We start from the raw sequence: 18,575 nt of genomic DNA on the forward strand, positions 1-18,575 counted from the left end.
GGAAGCCTTAGCATTGAACAGTTATGTTGTTAAAGTGCAAAGTATGGAACCCTGCACAGACGGTCGGTCAATGTGACTTAAGCAACATGCAGTCATTGAATACTTGACAGCAGAAGGTGTCACCCCAAAGGAGCTTCATCAGAGAATGCAAGCTGTTTATGGTGATTTTGTTGATGTGAATATTGTGCGTCATTGGGTGAGTAAGTTTAAAGATGTTGAAGTGACAACATCTTTAAATTTACTGCACATTGCTTAAGTTACATTGACCAACTGTCTGTGCAGGGTTCCACATTTCGTACTTTAACTACACAACTGTTCAATGCTAAGGCTTCCCGCCAAAATGGAACTGTAGAGGAGAGTCTACTGAATAAGCCAGTACCTGCCACATACCAGTACTGCCATCTGTTGAGGAGTTACGAAGGTGGAGGCATTTTTATTCAACCCTCATAAAAATTATGAAAAAACTGTATCATATGGCAGACTCACTGACTTGGAGCAACCAAACAACCTGCAATTGTATTGACATTTTGGCCTGGGTAATTGTAATGATGATGTTTTATTGTATTTTATTGTGTGGTTTTAATCCTTAATGATGTTGCACTCGGTTGTATTTGTATATTTTGTAATTGCATATATGCTGTAAACCGACCTGAGTCCCTTGGTTGAGGTGAGAAGGCCGGTATAGAAATCTTCCAAATAAAATAAATAAAAATAAATTTTGCATTTTCTGTTGGCTCCTCTGCCTATTCAGAGAAGAAGCATTAGCTATGGAAGCTGCAATGTTGTGGAAATTCCCTCCGATTTCTCTCGTAAGTAATAGGATAATTGATTATACTGATTAATATCTCCACTCCATTTATAGTGTCACATCCTGCAACCTGCAATGCAACAGTGAGCCAGCAGATGACACTTACGGCTCACCCAAACGCTTGACTCCTTTTTGTAGAGACGCAAAGGCAGTCTATTACTGCTTGCAATAAATTAGTTTGTTGAATTCTCATGTAAAATACCATAATGGAATAAAACATCCTTTACTGTTAAAGAGAAATTCATAATAAAACAGGGATATAGGCTCACATTCCATATTGAGAGATTCATAAACTGACCTGAATCTCTAGGTTTTTCCAACGGAAAAAGATCCAGCTAAGACCATCAGTCTTTTCCACAGAATTCTAGCCTTATTCAGGGTCATTCTGAGAAAAACGAAAGAGGAAGGAACAGATATGGAGGATTAAAAAAAAGAACTGGAAGGATACCATAACAGACACCTTTGCTGATGAACATCATTCTTGGCGTTCTGTCCTGAGGCTACTGACAAATTATTACCTGCTGAAGCAGACTCCAGGTAAGAGTTATGATAAACTTTAGGATATTATATATTATGTAATGTTCGTTTGTGGGATTAATGTAACTCAAAAACCACTGGGCGAATTGACACCAAATTTGGACACAATATACTTATCAGGCGAACGAGTGACCATCACTCATAAAAACATTGAAAAACACAGCGGAAGAGACTTAAAAAGCCAAGAACAAAAAACAAAACAAAAAAATACTTTGCAATGCAAGCGCAAAACCACATATATCTATGCAAACACATATATACACACAAAACACATATACACAGACTGGGCCACAGCAATGCATGGCAGGGAATGGTTAGTATCTATATATATAAAAATGCTGTGTGCATAATGAGTACCTTAAAAACAAAAGAACTAATGACCGAAATCACACCAAATTTGGCAACAAACGTCTCACAACACAAGGAGTGACCATCACTCAAAAAATTATGATTTTGTCATTTGGGAGTTGTAGTTGCTGGGATTTATAGTTCACCTACAATCAAAGACATTCTGAACTCCAACTACATGATGGCTAAGTACAAATGTAATGAATTTGATACAACTTACCATGACTAACAAAAAATTGCACACCCCTAATAATTTTTCAAGCATCTTTTCAGTCTGTCCTATTGTATCAAAGGAGAGGACTTAAGGGGAAAATCTATATAAATAAAAATGTAATGTTCGTTTGTGGGATTAACATAACTCAAAAACCACTGGGTGAATTGCCACTAAATCTGGCCACAAAACATCTACTAACTCAAGGAGTGACCATCAGTCAAAACATTTTGATTTTGTCATTTGGGAGTTGTAGTTGCTGGGATTTATAGTTCACCTACAATCAAAGAGCATTCTGAACTCCATCAACGATGGAATTGAACCAAACGTGTCACACAGAACTCCCATGACTAACAGAAAATACTGGAAGTGTTTGGTGGGCCCTGACCTTGAGTTTTGGAGTTGTAGTTCACCTACATCCAGAGAACATTGTGGACTCAAACAATGATGGATCTGGACCAAACTTGGCATGAATACTCCATATGCCCAAATATGAACACAGATGAAGTTTGGGGGAAATAGACCTTGACATTTGGGAGTTGTAGTCAGTGGGATTTACAGTTCACCTACAATCAAAGAGCATTCTGAACCCCACAAACGACAGAATCGGGGCAAACTTCCCACACTGAAACCCCATGACCAACAGAAAATACTTAAGGCCATCCAATCCAACTCCCTTCATCAGGGCAAGAAAACGTAATCAAAGCCCTCCTGACAAAGAGCCATCCAGCCATCAATATAGATAGATAAATAGATAGATAGATAGATATGATTCACACACAGAGAGAGATATAGTATCGTAGATTTGAAAGGGACCCTTAAAGAAGGACAATGATATGTTGCATGTTCCAGTGTGGGCAAATCAGACACTCTCCACATCAACACTGACAAAGAAACAACAAGAAATACTGTTTACCCAAAAGCATGAAGAAATTACATATATTAGAAACCAACACTTTCTCATAACTTTATTTTCCAGATCAACAGACTGGGCCACAGCAATGCGTGGCAGGGGACAGCTAGTATATATATATAAATGCTCTGTTCATACTGAGTGACATCATATCTCAAAAACCTCTGGACTAATTTCCACTAAATTTGACCACAAGACACCTACTAACCCAAGGAGAGACCATCACTCAAAACATTTTGATTTTGTCTTCTGAGATTTACAAAATTCAAAGTAAAATATACTGGGTAAGTTTCATTTTTTTAGTTTTTGGTTCGGGCCATGCCTACATGATGGCTAAGTACAAATGTAATGAATTTGATACAACTTACCATGACTAACAAAAAATTGCACACCCCTAATAATTTTTCAAGCATCTTTTCAGTCTATCCTATTGTATCAAAGGAGAGGACTTAAGGGGAAAATCTATATAAATAAAAATGTAATGTTCGTTTGTGGGATTAACATAACTCAAAAACCACTGGGTGAATTGCCACCAAATCTGGCCACAAAACATCTACTAACTCAAGGAGTGACCATCAGTCAAAACATTTTGATTTTGTCATTTGGGAGTTGTAGTTGCTGGGATTTATAGTTCACTTACAATCAAAGAGCATTCTGAACTCCATCAACGATGGAATTGAACCAAACTTGGCACACAGGGTTTGGTGGGCATTGACCTTGAGTTTGGGAGTTGTAGTTCACCTACATCCAGAGAGCACTGTGGACTCAAACAATGATGGATCTGGACCAAACTTGGCAGAAGCACTCAATACACCCAAATATGAACACAGGTGGAGTTTGGGGGAAACAGACCTTGACATTTGAGAGTTGTAGTCACTGGGATTCACAGTTCACCTACAATCAAAGAGCATTCTGAACCAAGCGAATGACAGAATTTACATTTTTATTTATATAGAATACATCACATACTTCACCTAGCATCAGCCTTTCTGGTGCAGACATACAGACATACTAGATAGATAGACAAACAGACAGATAGATAGGATTTTTTTAAAAAAAAATCCACTTTTATCTAGTTCACCAAATTGACACTTTCAAAGTTCATGTTATTTGGTTGACAACAGCATCAGTTTCCATTAGTCCTGAACACTCTGCGAGTCCAGTCCCATTTCATGCTTGCATCTGGCTATTTGTTGATGTTGTCAAGGTAACATATGCTTTCTAATTGTGTCTTTGATAAATAAAACGCTTTGGTAGATTTAAAAGCCTCAAACTGAATAGCTGTGTTGCATTTTGCCTTTCCTTTCAACACGTCCCACTCAAGCTTGGAGGGCACGTATTCAACATCCTTTTCTTTACTTATGCCCGTGGTTCCAATTTAATTTTCATAGGGTTTTGCTCAGAAATGATTTTGCCAGTTTCTTCCTCTGAAACACAGCCTATGGCAACTGTATTCATTGGTGGTCTCCTATCCAGGTACTAACCTTGCTTAGCTTCAAAAATCAGATGGGATCGTGTGCCTTTATGGTATTTAGTAGGCTTGTTTGATTAAAAAAAATGGTTGAAAACTCATTTCAGATGTAGCTGATGGTTTGATTCAAGTCAATTCTGATTTTCACAGAAAAAAATGTTCAAAACTTTTCAAAACTTCCGAATTCTTTTGTTAATGGTTTGAAAGTGTTATTTCCTGTTTCATTGGATGGTCTTTACTTTGAAAATAGTTGTTTTATTCCAGGAGCAGGGAAAAGAAGCGGAGGAAATTCAACCTTCTCTGGTTTAAAACTGGCTTCTCTGGCTTGAGCCAGAAGCGGGAAAAGCAAATGGGAGGAAATTCACCCTTCTCTGGTTTATAATTTACTTCTCTGGCTTGAGCCAGATGCAGGAAAAGCAAACAGGAGGAAACTCGCCCTTCTCTGATTTATGACTCACTTCTCTGGCTTGAGCCAGACGCAGGAAAAGCAAACGGGAGGAAACTCACCCTTCTCTGGTTTATTATTGACTTCTCTGGCTTGAGCTAGACACAGGAAAAGCGAACGGGAGGAAACTCACCCTTCTCTGGTTTATGACTCACTTCTCTGGCTTGAGCCAGATGCAGGAAAAGCAAACAAGAGGAAACTCACCCTTCTCTGGTTTATAATTTACTTCTCTGGCTTGAGCCAGATGCAGGAAAAGCAAACGGGAGGAAACTCACCCTTCTCTGGCTTATTATTTACTTCTCTGGCTTGAGCTAGACACAGGAAAAGCAAATGGGAAGAAATTCACCCTTCTCTGGTTTATGACTCACTTCTCGCTTGAGCCAGATGCAGGAAAAGCAAATGGGAGGAAACTTACCCTTCTCTGGTTTATAACTCACTTCTCTGGCTTGAGCCAAGGTCAGGGACCAGAAGCGGGGAAAAAGCTGAATCATTTCCAACTCACTTCCTGAGTTGGAAAAAAATGGTGAGACTAGCTTCGGAAGGGCAAGGGGACTTCCAGTTTCCTAAAAAAGTTCAAAATTGCTTCAAAAAGGAGACTCAAAGCGGCTTACATTAAAAGCATTTCAATGCAGTTGAAAATCTACAAATATATACACATTTAAACAGGATTCAATATCATTGGTATTTAAAAATCTAGTTAAAATCCATAAAACGTATTCAAAATTAAAAACCACAGCACTCCCTGACTTGATTTTAAAAACCTTCTTCTTCATCAAAGCAGATAATTTTGCAATGTGGCTCCTGTGCCCATGCCTTCTATCTATCTGTCTGTCTATCTAAAAACACTGGAAAGGTTTGGTGGGTGTTCTGTCTCCCAGGAGACTGGTTTGCATTGCTTTTTTAGTTGCTTGGAGTAGCTGCCCCTTGCCTTTCTCCCAGGAGCTGCTGCAGCCTTGCAAAGCCTGGAGTTTAACAGCCAAAGGCGGGAAAAACCAGCCTGCAAACTCTTTGCAATGATTGGCCTAGGGAGCAGCTCTTTGAGCTGCTCCTGCTCCCGGGGAAAGACTTCCATTTTGGAGTCCTCCCTGCCTGTTCAGTTCTGAAGAAGGAATCTGATGTGCTGGTGGCCAGAAAGGTAGTTTCAACAAACTACTGTAAAAACTATTGAGAACTATTGAGAACAATTGAGATATTATAGTTAGATAAGCTTAATTGAGTTACAGATAGGAATTGAGAAATTAAGATAGACAGAGAAGTTTATTGAGAAGAATTGAGCTATAGTTAGATAGATCACAAGAGAGTTATAGAGTATAAAGAAAAATAGACATTGAGCTTTGAGAATTGAATTTTATAGAGAGAGACTGCATTGCCTTATCTCCAAGGCTAATCTGGAGCTTAGATAGATAGGGAAAGATTTGTTCTTTCTAAAAGACAACAGCTCTGGATTAGGGTGAAGGATCCCTGGATCCCTTTGCCACTTGGGGAAAGGCTGACTCAGTAACTGGTGGAGAAGAGAAAGAAGAAATATCTATTTGGTTTATCAATTGACTGTTCTGTTTGCAACTTTTGAGAAATAAATATCCTTTTTGATGTTCAGAACTTGTAATAGACTCAGTTGCTGAGAATCTCAATCTTCTCAAGAAAAGCACTGGCAGTTCACCCAGACATAGGGAACAGCTCATCATAGTTTTGTTTTTATAAAAGCATCTGGGTGTAACAGCACAGTGGGTATTGACCTTGAGTTTGGTAGTTGTAGTTCACCTATATCCAGAGAGCATTGTGGACTCACGCAATGGTGGATCTGGACCAAACTTGGCACAAATACTCAATATGCGCAAATGTGAACACTGGTGGAGCCTGGGGAAAATAGACCTTGACTTTTGGGAGTTGTAGTTGCTGGGTTTTATAGTTCATTACAATCAAAGAACATTCTGAACTCCACCAATGATAAAATTGGCTCAAACTTCCTATATGGAATCCCCATGACCATCAGAAAATACTGTGTTTTGTGATGGTCTTTGGCGACCCCTCTGACATCCCTTTGCGACCCCCTCAGGGATCCCGACCCCCAGGTTGAGAAACACTGATGTAGAAGGCGTCTACGAACAACTCCAGCTCTTTGGCATAGAAATGGAGATGAGCAACACCCCCCAGAGTCAGACACGACTAGATTTAATGTCATGGGAAACCTTTACCTTTACTTGATATAATATATAAACATTTATTTGTGCTCCATGAGAAACTTTCGCTTCAAAAAGGGCTCCGCAGCTGAAAATGTTTGAGAACCCCTTGCTCTAATGCAGTGGTTCTCAACCTGTGGGTCTCCAGGTGTTTTGGCCTACAACTCCCAGGAATCCCAGCCAGTTTACCAGCTGTTAGGATTTCTGGGAGTTGAAGTCCAAAAACATCTGGGGACCCCAGGTTGAGAACCACTGCTCTAATGCGTCGTTCTTCTTTTTGTCCATGTAAATACCTATCACCTTTCTAACCGCACAATTGTTTCACAGCTGTACTTTTAACATCCAATGGAATGTTTACCAGAAAAAAAACTGTTGTGACTCCTAAGTAGAGGAAGAGGGTGTTCCCCATTAATTTCCCCTTTCCTTTAGCCTCCTTAATCACCCAATATCCATACCTGTCCATTCAGCTGCATGTAAAACAGCAGTAAATCAGTATATTGATATCAACGTTGCCATCAACTCTTCTGGCAAGAGCCTAGGAACAATGGTAGCTGACAAACCCCATGTCTGTCGAGGCCAAATAAAACATACTCATTTGGAACTCAGTTGCAAGCAATCCACATGACATATAGCCAGTTAGGCAGCACATGCATTGCTTCCAGCCATTGATGGCAAAACTTACCTACATTTTTGCCTAGTGTATTTGCAGGGAAAAACATAAATTCTATTCCTAACTCAGTCAGTTGAGGCTCTCAGTTAACCAGCACCCATGGGGACTGGAAGATGCTAGATAAATATAGTTTCTGGTTGCTTGAGAGCTATAATAAGCCTAACTAATACAACAACAACAACAACAACAACAACAACAACACTTTATTTATATTCCGTTCTTCTTACCTAGGGTATTCTGAGTGGACTACAGCATTTACATACATGGGCAAACATTCAATGCTTTTACAGTCATATGCAACGAGATACAAAAACAAAGGCAAAGGCTTCTTTCATTTCCGGCTTCTGGAGGCAGTACTCATCTCTGGCTCTGGGGAGGTGCTTTCCTGGTTGTGTGGCAAGCAAGATTACTTGGAGTGTCTCCGCCTTTTCCTGCCAAAGCAGTATCTATTTATGTACTCACATTTTCATGTTTTCAAACTGTTAGGTTGGCCAGAGGTGGAGCTGACAGACGGAAGCTCACCATGTCTTGCAGATTTGAACTACCAACCTTCAGGTCAGCAGTTCAGCCAACCTTCAGGTCAGCAGTTCAGCAGCACAAGGGTTTAACCCACTGTCTTATTGCGGCTCCTTAGATGCAACATATTATGTCATACCATTAACACTGTATTGACTTGATAATAATATATTGAAATATAGTAATTAAAAGCAAATGAAGACAAAAATTATAATTCACTTAATGCAACACATTTTTTACGTTGCCACTAAAATGATTTTATTTTAATTTTTCATTAAATTTTCATTTCTGTTTTTATTTAAAGTATTATTTCTGTTCTGTCTTCCAGGAGCTTGGTTTGCATTGCCCCTTAACTGCATAAAACAGGGTATAGGGTTACAGCCTGTGTTGGATGGGGTTACACTCCCCCTGAAGACGCAGGTTCGCAGTCTGGATGTGATCTTGGACTCATCGCTGAGCCTGGAGCCCCAGGTTTCGGCGGTGACCAGGGGAGCATTCGCACAGCTAAAACTTGTGCGCCAGCTGCGCCCGTACCTTGGGAAGTCTGACTTGGCCATGGTAGTCCACGCTCTGGTTACATCCCGTATAGATTACTGCAACACTCTCTACGTGGGGCTGCCTCTGAAGACTGCTCAGAAGCTTCCAATAGTCCAACGATGGGCAGCCAGGTTGCTAACAGGAGCGGCACTCAGGGAGCATACAACTCCTCTGTTGCGCCAGCTCCACTGGCTGCCAATTTGCTACCGGGCACAATTCAAAGTGCTGGCTTTAGCCTTTAAAGCCCTAAACGGTTCTGGCCCGACCTATCTGTCCAAACGCATCTCCTGCTATGAACCAGTTAGGACGTTAAGAACGTCTGGGGAGACCCTGCTCTCGGTCCCGCCGGCTTCACAAGCATGCCTGGCGGGGACAAGAGACAGGGCCTTCTCAGTAGTGGCCCCTCGGCTGTGGAACACCCTTCCCACAGACCTTAGATCGGCCCCCTCCTTACTGGCATTCTGGAAGAGTGTGAAGACCTGGCTTTTCGAACAGGCTTTCAACTAAGCAGTACAATTGAGTGATTATTGGAAAGGAATAATGGACAACGAGATCGGATGCTGATTCTATTGATGAGACATGATGGATTGTTATATTGCTGTATTGACTCTGGTGTTGATTAATTGATACTACTGTTTTAATTGATTACTGTTTTTGTATTGTCTTGTTGAAATTGGTTGTCAACCGCTCTGAGTCGCCTGAGGGCTGAGAAGATAAATGAAGCAAATAAATAAATAAATAAATAAAACAGCATCCCTTTGTATTTTCCCCCAGGGTTGCTACAGTTTCAGCAGCACCCTGAAAGTTAAACATTAACAGAGGCTGGAAGCCAACCTGCAAGCCTTTTGCTGTTATTGGTTTAAAAAAGTATCCTTTTGGTCTAGAGACCGCCCTTTTTCCTGGGGATGAGATCTCCATTTTGGAGAAGCTATTCTGCCTTCTTTAGTATAGAAAAAGCCTCAGATGTGCTGGTGGTTAAGCTAGGCAGCTCGAACAGGCCATTGTGAGAACGGTTACCCTCTTGCCTTTGAAACTGGTGCTGAGCTCAGATAGAGAAAGACCTGCTCTTTCTAAAGGATAGCAGCTCAGCGCTGGGGCAGGGAATATCTCAGGATTTCTCTGCCATTGGGAGAGGCTCCATTACTTCATCCCCAAACTAACCTTGAGCTTGGATAGGGGAAGACCTGCTCTTTCTAAAATACAGCAGCTCAGGGTTAGAGTAAAAGATTCCAGGATTTTTCTACCGTTGGGGAAAGTTAACTCAGCAGCTGAAGAAAAAGGGGAGGAAAGAAAATCTATATGGTTTCACGAGTTGACTGTTTGTGTTTGTAACTTCTTCAAGCCATGCCAAGTCTGTCAAGAACTTTGAGAAATATTTTTTTTTATGTCCAAATCTGGACTGGCCTCAGTTGCTGGGAATTCTGAGCTTCTAAGCAAGGCACTCGCAGTTTACCCGGATAAAGAGAGAAGCACATCTTAGTTTCAACTTTGTAGTGTCTGGGTGTGACGGCACAATTTCTTTATTATTTTCGACAGGGAGCTCTGGCGTGGCCTGGTCCATGAGGTCACGAAGAGTCAGAAGCGACTGAACAAATAAACAACACACAACAAAATTATTTCTTTGATTTGTTTTGCCAGTTGCTTGAGAGTTTTGGTTAAGCTGTACATATGCATTGATTGATTGATTTGTGCTAAGATTGATCAAAACTAAAATCTTATATTCTTCAGTTATGGTTTTTAAGCTTTTCAGAATCACCTGCTGACTTGAAACAGCCTTGCTAGGAAAAGGAAAAGGTATTCCCTGACATTAAATCCAGTTGTGTCCTCATCTCAATTTTGGTTGGTGCTCATCTCAATTTCTAAGCTGAAGAGCCAGCATTGTTCATAGACTGTTCTGTCGCCACTGGACTTGAAATGAAATGCTTTTAAGAGAGAATGTATGGCTTGAATCCAGCGGGAAGTCAGGGACCCCAAAAAGGTGCCTTTAGAGAAATTTCCCTCATTAAACAGTCTTTAGGAGGCTTGAGCTTAAATATAACAGTCTTTTATTGATGAACAAACAGGAATTGTAAAGTTTTCTTGGCAAAAAACCAGTTCTCTCAAACATGTCCACAGGGAACAGGCACTATCTTCAATAACTTTGTTCAAAGGAAAATTCCCCTTTCTAGCTCCTTCCAGGCTACTGTGAACTTAAACCTGACAGATTTGAATCCACTACCGGCTGAACTGCGTCTCAGAACTGAGCAGACGTACCAGCAGGCCTGTAGTCACTTAGCTGGATATCTTGACGATTAGAGCTGTTATTCCCTCCGAAATTCCTCAGGGCTGTAAGGCTGTTTCCCCGGAACCTTTGGGAATCTTTAGAGGCTCTTAAGACTGTTCTCCCCCAGGAAGTCTTAAGGGACAAAGCCTTTGTACAGGAGGACGTCTGTATACATCCTCTGCATTGACTTCCTTTGCTGAGACTAACTGAAAAATGGCCTCTTCCCTCCAAAAAACCCAGAGAGGGGCGGGACCAGGGATCCTAACTATTATTGACAGGTGGCTTGCCCTATGAATGCAGCCAAAAGAAGCCACCTATCTGCAAAGTCCCTGCAACTTAGGACTATGAACAAACACTCAGTGCAATACACAAAATTGGAGCCCCTGGAACAGCCGTTCCAGAACAGTACACATCTCCAAGGTCATGTGGCCAGCATGACTTAATGGAGCAGCATTACCTTCCCGCCAAGGTGGGACTTATTGATTTACTCACATTTGCATGTTTTTGAACTGCTAGGTTGGCAGAAGCTGGGCCTAACAGTGGGAGCTCACCCCGCTCCCAGGATTTGAACCACCAACCTTTTGGTCAGCAAGTTCAGCAGCTTAGCAGTTTAACCCACTGCGCTACTAGCCTTGGTAGTTTAGTGTAAACTAAGAACTATAGTCTTTAAAAGAAGGCAGAGTAAGGAACAGTGGAAAGTAGAAAGAGAAAATCTTTAAGGTCACTTGAACAACATATGTACCAAATGCAACACCAATCCCAATAAAAATGCAAACAAACAAAAAGGAAACAGGTTGGACTGAAGCGTTTGAGAAAAAATCCATTATCTGTCTTAAAGTCTTCAGAATTGTATTAATCCAGTGGTTGGTAACAGATGCTTTTCTTCCACTCCTTGTTCATTTTAAATGATTTAACAGCTCTGGAAGTATTCATGAATTCAGGTTTCCTCAGTCCTCTAATCATGTTGTCAGCTTAAAATTCACATTTAATTAACCTCTTCACCAAAGGCATAAATCAATACTAAAACTCCAGCGCTTGTCAAACTGATAGTGATTTTCATTTGGAGGGAGGTGACTGAGAAGGAGGCAGGAGGATACCTGGAGAACACTGACAAACTAGTTGTGTGGACTGAGGCACAACAGAGACTGGTAAAGGCCAGCATGCATGTCCTTGGAATGAGACAAGTAGTCAGGTCTTTCATGCTGTAACATGTATGAGGAGGAGGAAAAAAGAGAAAAAGGAGAAGAGGAAGAATAAAAAGAAGGGGAAGAAGAAAGGAAAGAAGGAGGAGGAAAAGGAGAAGAGGAGGAAGGGGAAGAGGAAAAAGACAGCAAATATGGGACCTAAAGCTGAAAATGTTGATTGATTTATTTATTTATTTATCGTGTCATCCGCAACCAGAACATTGTATTACATTTCTAACAGAACAAAACAAACAAACAGATAAAAAAACCCCACAGATTTTGCAAATTTGGTTAAATGTCCTTTGACCAGTATCTGGCCACTTGGAGTGCCTCTGGTGTTGCTGCAAGAAGGTCCTCCATTGTGCATGTGGCAGGGCTCAGGTTGCATTGCAGCAGGTGGTCAGTGGTATGCTCCTCTCTGCACTCGCATGTCGTGGATTCAACTTTGTAGCCCCATTTCTTAAGATTGGCTCTGCATCTCGTGGTGTCAGAGCGCAGTCTGTTCAGCGCCTTCCAAGTTGCCCAGTCTTCTGTGTGCCCAGGGGGGAGTCTCTCATCTGGTATCACCCACATATTGAGGTGCTGGGTTTGATCCTGCCACTTTTGAACTCTCGCTTGCTGAGGTGTTCCAGCGAGTGTCTCTGTAGATCTAAGAAAACTGTTTCTTGATTTAAGTCATTGACGTGCTGGCTGATACCCAAACAAGGGATGAGCTGGAGATGTCTCTGCCTTGGTCCTTTCACTATTGGCTGCTACTTCCCGGCGGATGTCAGGTGGTGCAATACCGGCTAAGCAGTGTAATTTCTGCAGTGGTGTGGAGCGCAGACACCCTGTGATAATGCGGCATGTCTCATTAAGAGCCACATCCACTGTTTTAGTGTGGTGAGATGTGTTCCACACTGGGCATGCGTACTCAGCAGCAGAGTAGCATAGTGCAAGGGCAGATGGCTTCACTGTGTCTGGTTGTGATCCCCAGGTTGTGCCAGTCAGCTTTTGTATGATATTGTTTCTAGCACCCACTTTTTGCTTGATGTTCAGGCAGTGCTTCTTGTAGGTCAGAGCACGGTCCAGGATGGCTCCCAGGTATTTGGGTGTCCTGCAATGCTCCAGTGGGATTCCTTCCGGGAAAGGTGTGAAGCAAATATGGTCTTTGAAGCTTGTTTTTAACTATATGGCTATTCTATGGGACACCTCTTGAAATAACCAGGACAAATTTTGGGCAATATAGCAGAGATGTTAAATGTCAATGTCCAGTAGGCTCAATGTCAAATTATACTAATGGACAATCTCTACTTTATGGACCAGAAAATTTCTATATGATGTCTGTTGCAGAGTTTCAGAGCTTTGAGGCCTACTTAAAATAGTTCTCCCTTTAAGACTTCTCAAAGGGAAGTATTAAAAAAACCCTTATTGTGGTTGCAAGTGCCCTGTGTCTCTGGAGAAGACAGAATTAGTAACTCGTGTTCTCCGGTACCATTTTTTCTTTACTGTAATATCTACAAAAATTTATTGAACTCTTTTTACTGAAATTTTCAGGATGATCAGATGCATTTTATGTCTCCCTTCTCCTCTCTGATCAAAATGCAGCTACTTCTCTTATAGTCGCTGAAATTTGCGCTGTGGTGTGTTAAATCTGTCAGGAATTAATTTCAGCTAATTCATAATCTTCTCTTTTATATTCTTTGGTGCTTAACAGTATGGCAATATCACAAGTAACATTGCTGCTATACCATTTTAACTTATTTTAGTATATATGTGGATAGGCATGTTTTTATTTTGCTTACCTGAATGCAAATAACTAAATATATGAATAGAGAGAGGGAGAGAGGCAGAGACAGAGAGACAGAAACAGAGAGACGGAGAGAATCTCAGCCTGTAGAGATCTGGTTCATAGAGATGGGACATTGGAGGCGAAAGGTTGATGATAACTCACTCAACTGCAGTTCCCAGGATTACACAGCATGGGGCCATGATTATTAAAGTGGTGTTAAACTGCATTAATTCTATAGTTTAGATGCACCCTTAGTGCTTCTTTCCTCTGCAAGAATGACCTGGGCAAAGAACTCAACTGTTATTATTATAGGATATTATTGGGTTGTGGCACAGCTGGTTGAGAGTCAGCTGCATTAAAATCACTACTGATGAAGAAGTCATGGGTTCGAAGCCAGCCCGGGTCTGAGTGAGCTTCTGGCCATTTGACTAGCTTGCTGTTGACCTTTGCAGTCAAAAGACAGTTGCATCTGTCATAGAATCATAGAATCAAAGAGTTGGAAGAGACCTCATGGGCCATCCAGTCCAACCCCCTGCCAAGAAGCAGGAATATTGCATTCACCCCTGACAGATGGCCATCCAGCCTCTGTTTAAAAGCTTCCAAAGAAGGAGCCTCCACCACACTCCGGGGCAGAGAGTTCCACTGCTGAACAGCGCTCACAGTCAGGAAGTTCTTCCTCATGTTCAGATGGAATCTCCTCTCTTGTAGTTTGAAGCCATTGTTCCGCGTCCTAGTCTGCAAGGAATAAAAAAACAAGCTTGCTCCCTCCTCCCTGTGGCTTCCTCTCACATATTTATACATGGCTATCATATCTCCTCTCAGCCTTCTCTTCTTCAGGCTAAACATGCCCAGCTCCTTAAGCCGCTCCTCATAGGGCTTGTTTTCCAGACTCTTTATCATTTCAGTCGCCCTCCTCTGGACACATTCCAGCTTGTCAATATCATTCCAGCTTGTCATGTAGGAAATTTAGGTACCACTTATGCAGAGAAGCCTATTTAACTAATTTATGATGCCATAAAACTATCCAGCAGCATGCAAAAGAATGAGGAAGTAATAATAATAATAATAATAATAATAATAATAACACTTTATTTGTACCCCGCTACCATCTCTCCAAGGGACTCAGTGCGGCTTACATGAGGCCGAGCTCAAACACAACAATAAAAGCAATAATAACAACAATACAAGCAATTAAAAACACATAGACAATAAGAAACAACATTATCAATAAGACAACAACATAATTAAAACAGTGGAAAGGCCAAATGTTAGGTTAAAATTGGAAATAATGCTAGGACATGAACGGAAGGTGATGCTGGTGTTTATGGAAGGAGCATACGAGCAGACCTAAAGAAATGTAAAGTGCTTTGGAGGACAAAGTACTTGTTGTTCATTCGTTCAGTCGCCTCCGACTCTTCGTGACCTCATGGACCAGCCCACGCCAGAGCTCCCTGTCGGCCGTTACCACCCCCAGCTCCCTCAAGGTCAGTCCAGTCACTTCAAGGATGCCATCCATCCATCTTGCCCTTGGTCGGCCCCTCTTCCTTTTGCCTTCCACTTTCCCCAACATAATTGTCTTCTCTAGGCTTTCCTGTCTCCTCATGATGTGGCCAAAGTACTTCAACTTTGTCTCTAGTATCTTTCCCTCCAGTGAGCAGTCGGGCTTTATTTCCTGGAGGATGGACTGGTTGGATCTTCTCGCAGTCCAAGGCACTCTCAGCACTTTCCTCCAACACCACAGCTCAAAAGCATCTCTCTTCCTTCGCTCGGCCTTCCCTAAGGTCCAGCTCTCACATCCGTAGGTTGCTACAGGGAAGACCATGGCTTTGACTAGGCGGATCTTTGTTGCCAGTCTGATGTCCCTACTCTTCACTATTTTATCGAGACTGGACATTGCTCTCCTCCCAAGAAGTAAGCGTCTTCTGATTTCCTGGCCACAGTCTGCATCTGCAGTAATCTTTGCACCTAGAAATACAAAGTCTGTCACAGCCTCCACGTTTTCTCCCTCTATTTTCCAGTTGTCAATCATTCTTGTTGCCATAATCTTGGTTTTTTTGAGGTTTAGCTGCAACCCGGCTTTTGCGCTTTCTTCTTTCACCTTGATTAGAAGGCTCCTCAGCTCCTCCTCGCTTTCGGCCATCAGGGTGGTGTCATCTGCATATCTGAGGTTGTTAATGTTTCTTCCAGCAATTTTCACCCCAGCTTTGCATTCATCCAGTCCCGCACATCGCATGATGTGTTCTGCATACAAGTTAAAAAGGTTGGGTGAGAGGATGCAGCCTTGTCGTACGCCTTTCCCAATCTTGAACCAGTCTGTTGTTCCGTGGTCAGTTCTGACTGTTGCTACTTGGTCCTTGTACAGATTCCTCAGGAGAGAGACAAGGTGGCTTGGTATGCCCATCCCACCAAGAACTTGCCACAATTTATTATGATCCACACAGTCAAAGGCTTTAGAATAGTCAATGAAGCAGAAGTAGATGTTTTTCTGAAACTCCCTGCCTTTCTGCATTATCCAGCGGATATTGGCAATCTGGTCTCTCGTTCCTCTGCCTTTTCTAAACCCAGCTTGAACATCTGGCAACTCTCGCTCCATGTATTGCTGGAGTCTTCCTTGCAGGATCTTGAGCATTACCTTACTGGCATGAGAAATAAGGGCCACTGTACGGAAGTTGGAGCAGTCTTTCGCATTTCCCTTTTTTGGTATGGGGATATAAGTTGATTTTTTCCAGTCTGATGGCCATTCTTGTGTTTTCCATATTTGCTGGCAAATGGCATGCATCACCTTGACAGCATCATCTTTTAAGATTTTAAACAGTTCAGCTGGGATCCCGTCGTCTCCTGCTGCCTTGTTGTTAGCAATGCTTCTTAAGGCCCATTCAACCTCACTCCTCAGGATGTCTGGTTCTAATTCATTCACCACACCATCATAACTATCCTCAATATTATTATCCTTCCTATACAGATCTTCTGTATAGTCTCGCCACCTTCTCTTGATCTCTTCAGCTTCTGTTAGGTCCCTGCCATCTTTGTTTCTTATCATACCAATTTTTGCCTGAAATTTACCTCCAATGTTTCTAATTTTCTGGAAGAGGTCTCTTGTCCTTCCTATTCTGTTGTCTTCTTCCACTTCCATGCATTGCTTATTTAAAAATAGTTCCTTATCTCTTCTGGCTAACCTCTGGAATTGCGCATTTAATTGGGCATATCTCCCCTTACTATCACTGTTTCCTTTTGCTTTCCTCCTTTCTTGGGCTACTTCCAGTGTCTCAGCAGACAACCATTTTGCCTTCTTGGTTTTCTTTTTCTTTGGAACGTACTTTGTTGCCGTCTCCTGAACAATGTTGCGGACTTCTGTCCATAGTTCTTCTGGGACTCTGTTTACTAAATCTAGTCCTTCAAATCTGTTCTTCACTTCCACTGTATATTCGCTAGGAATGTTAGTGAGATCATATCTAACTGGTCTGTGTATTTTCCCTGATCTCTTTAGTTTTATTTTAAATTGAGCAATAAGAAGTTCGTGATCTGAGCTACAGTCAGCCCCAGGTCTTGTTTTCACCGACTGGATGGATGTCCGCCACCTTTGGCTGCAAAGGATGTAGTCAATCTGGTTTCGGTGTTGACCGTCTGGTGAGGTCCATGTATAAAGCCGTCTTTTAGGTTGTTGGAAGAGAGTATTCATTATACACAACGAGTTTTCCTGGCAGAATTCTATCAGCCTGCGTCCCGCTTCATTTTGTTCTCCCAGACCATGCTTGCCTGTGATCCCAGTTGTCATTTGACTTCCCACCTTGGCATTCCAGTCTCCTGTAATGAAAATAATGTCTCTTTTTGGTGTATTATCCAGTAGGTCCTGCAGATCCTCATAGAACTGATCTACTTCTGCTTCTTCAGCAGCTGTGGTTGGAGCGTATATTTGGATCACTGTAATGTTGAAAGGCTTTCCTTGCACTCGAATTGAGATCATTCTGTCATTTTTTGGGTTGTATCCAAGCACCGCTTTAGCGAATTTCTTATTAATTATGAAGGCTACTCCATTTCTTCGATGTTCCTCTTGTCCGCAGTAGTAGATCTGGTGGTCATCTGATGTGAAGTGGCCCATTCCAGTCCATTTCAGTTCGCTGACCCCCAGAATGTCTATCTTTAGTCTTGACATCTCACCAATAACAACATCCAATTTGCCCTGGCTCATAGATCTTACATTCCAGGTTCCTATGGTGTGTTGATCTTTAGAACATCGGATTCGTCGTTCGCCTCCAGTACCGTCGGCCGCTAGCCTTCCTTTCGGCTTTGAGCTAGCTGCGTCATCACATCTGGGGCTAGTTGAACTTATCCTCTGCTCCTCCCCAGTAGCATTTTGGCCATCTTCCGACCTGGGAGTCCCATCTTCCAATGGCATACCGACATATCTCTGGTTGTACTGGTCCATTTAGTTTTCTTGGCAAGGATACTGGAGTGGTTTGCCATTGCCTTCCCCAGGGATCACGCTTGGTCTGACCTCTCTGCTACGACCATCCCATCTTGGGTGGCCCTTCACGGTTTCGCTCATGACATCATTGAGGTGCTCAAGCTCCAGCGCCCCGACAAGGCGGTGATCCTTTGCTGGAGGGACAAAGTACTATGGGGTCATTATTCCGGGAAGGCACACTGGAACAGCCACGTCTTCAAGTTCCTCCTGAAGACTTCCAAAGTTGGAGCCTGTCTGATGTCTTTAGGGAGTGAGT

Source organism: Anolis sagrei, chromosome 7, assembly GCF_037176765.1.
Source record: "Anolis sagrei isolate rAnoSag1 chromosome 7, rAnoSag1.mat, whole genome shotgun sequence".
In the NCBI taxonomy this organism is placed as follows: Eukaryota; Metazoa; Chordata; class Lepidosauria; order Squamata; family Dactyloidae; genus Anolis; species Anolis sagrei.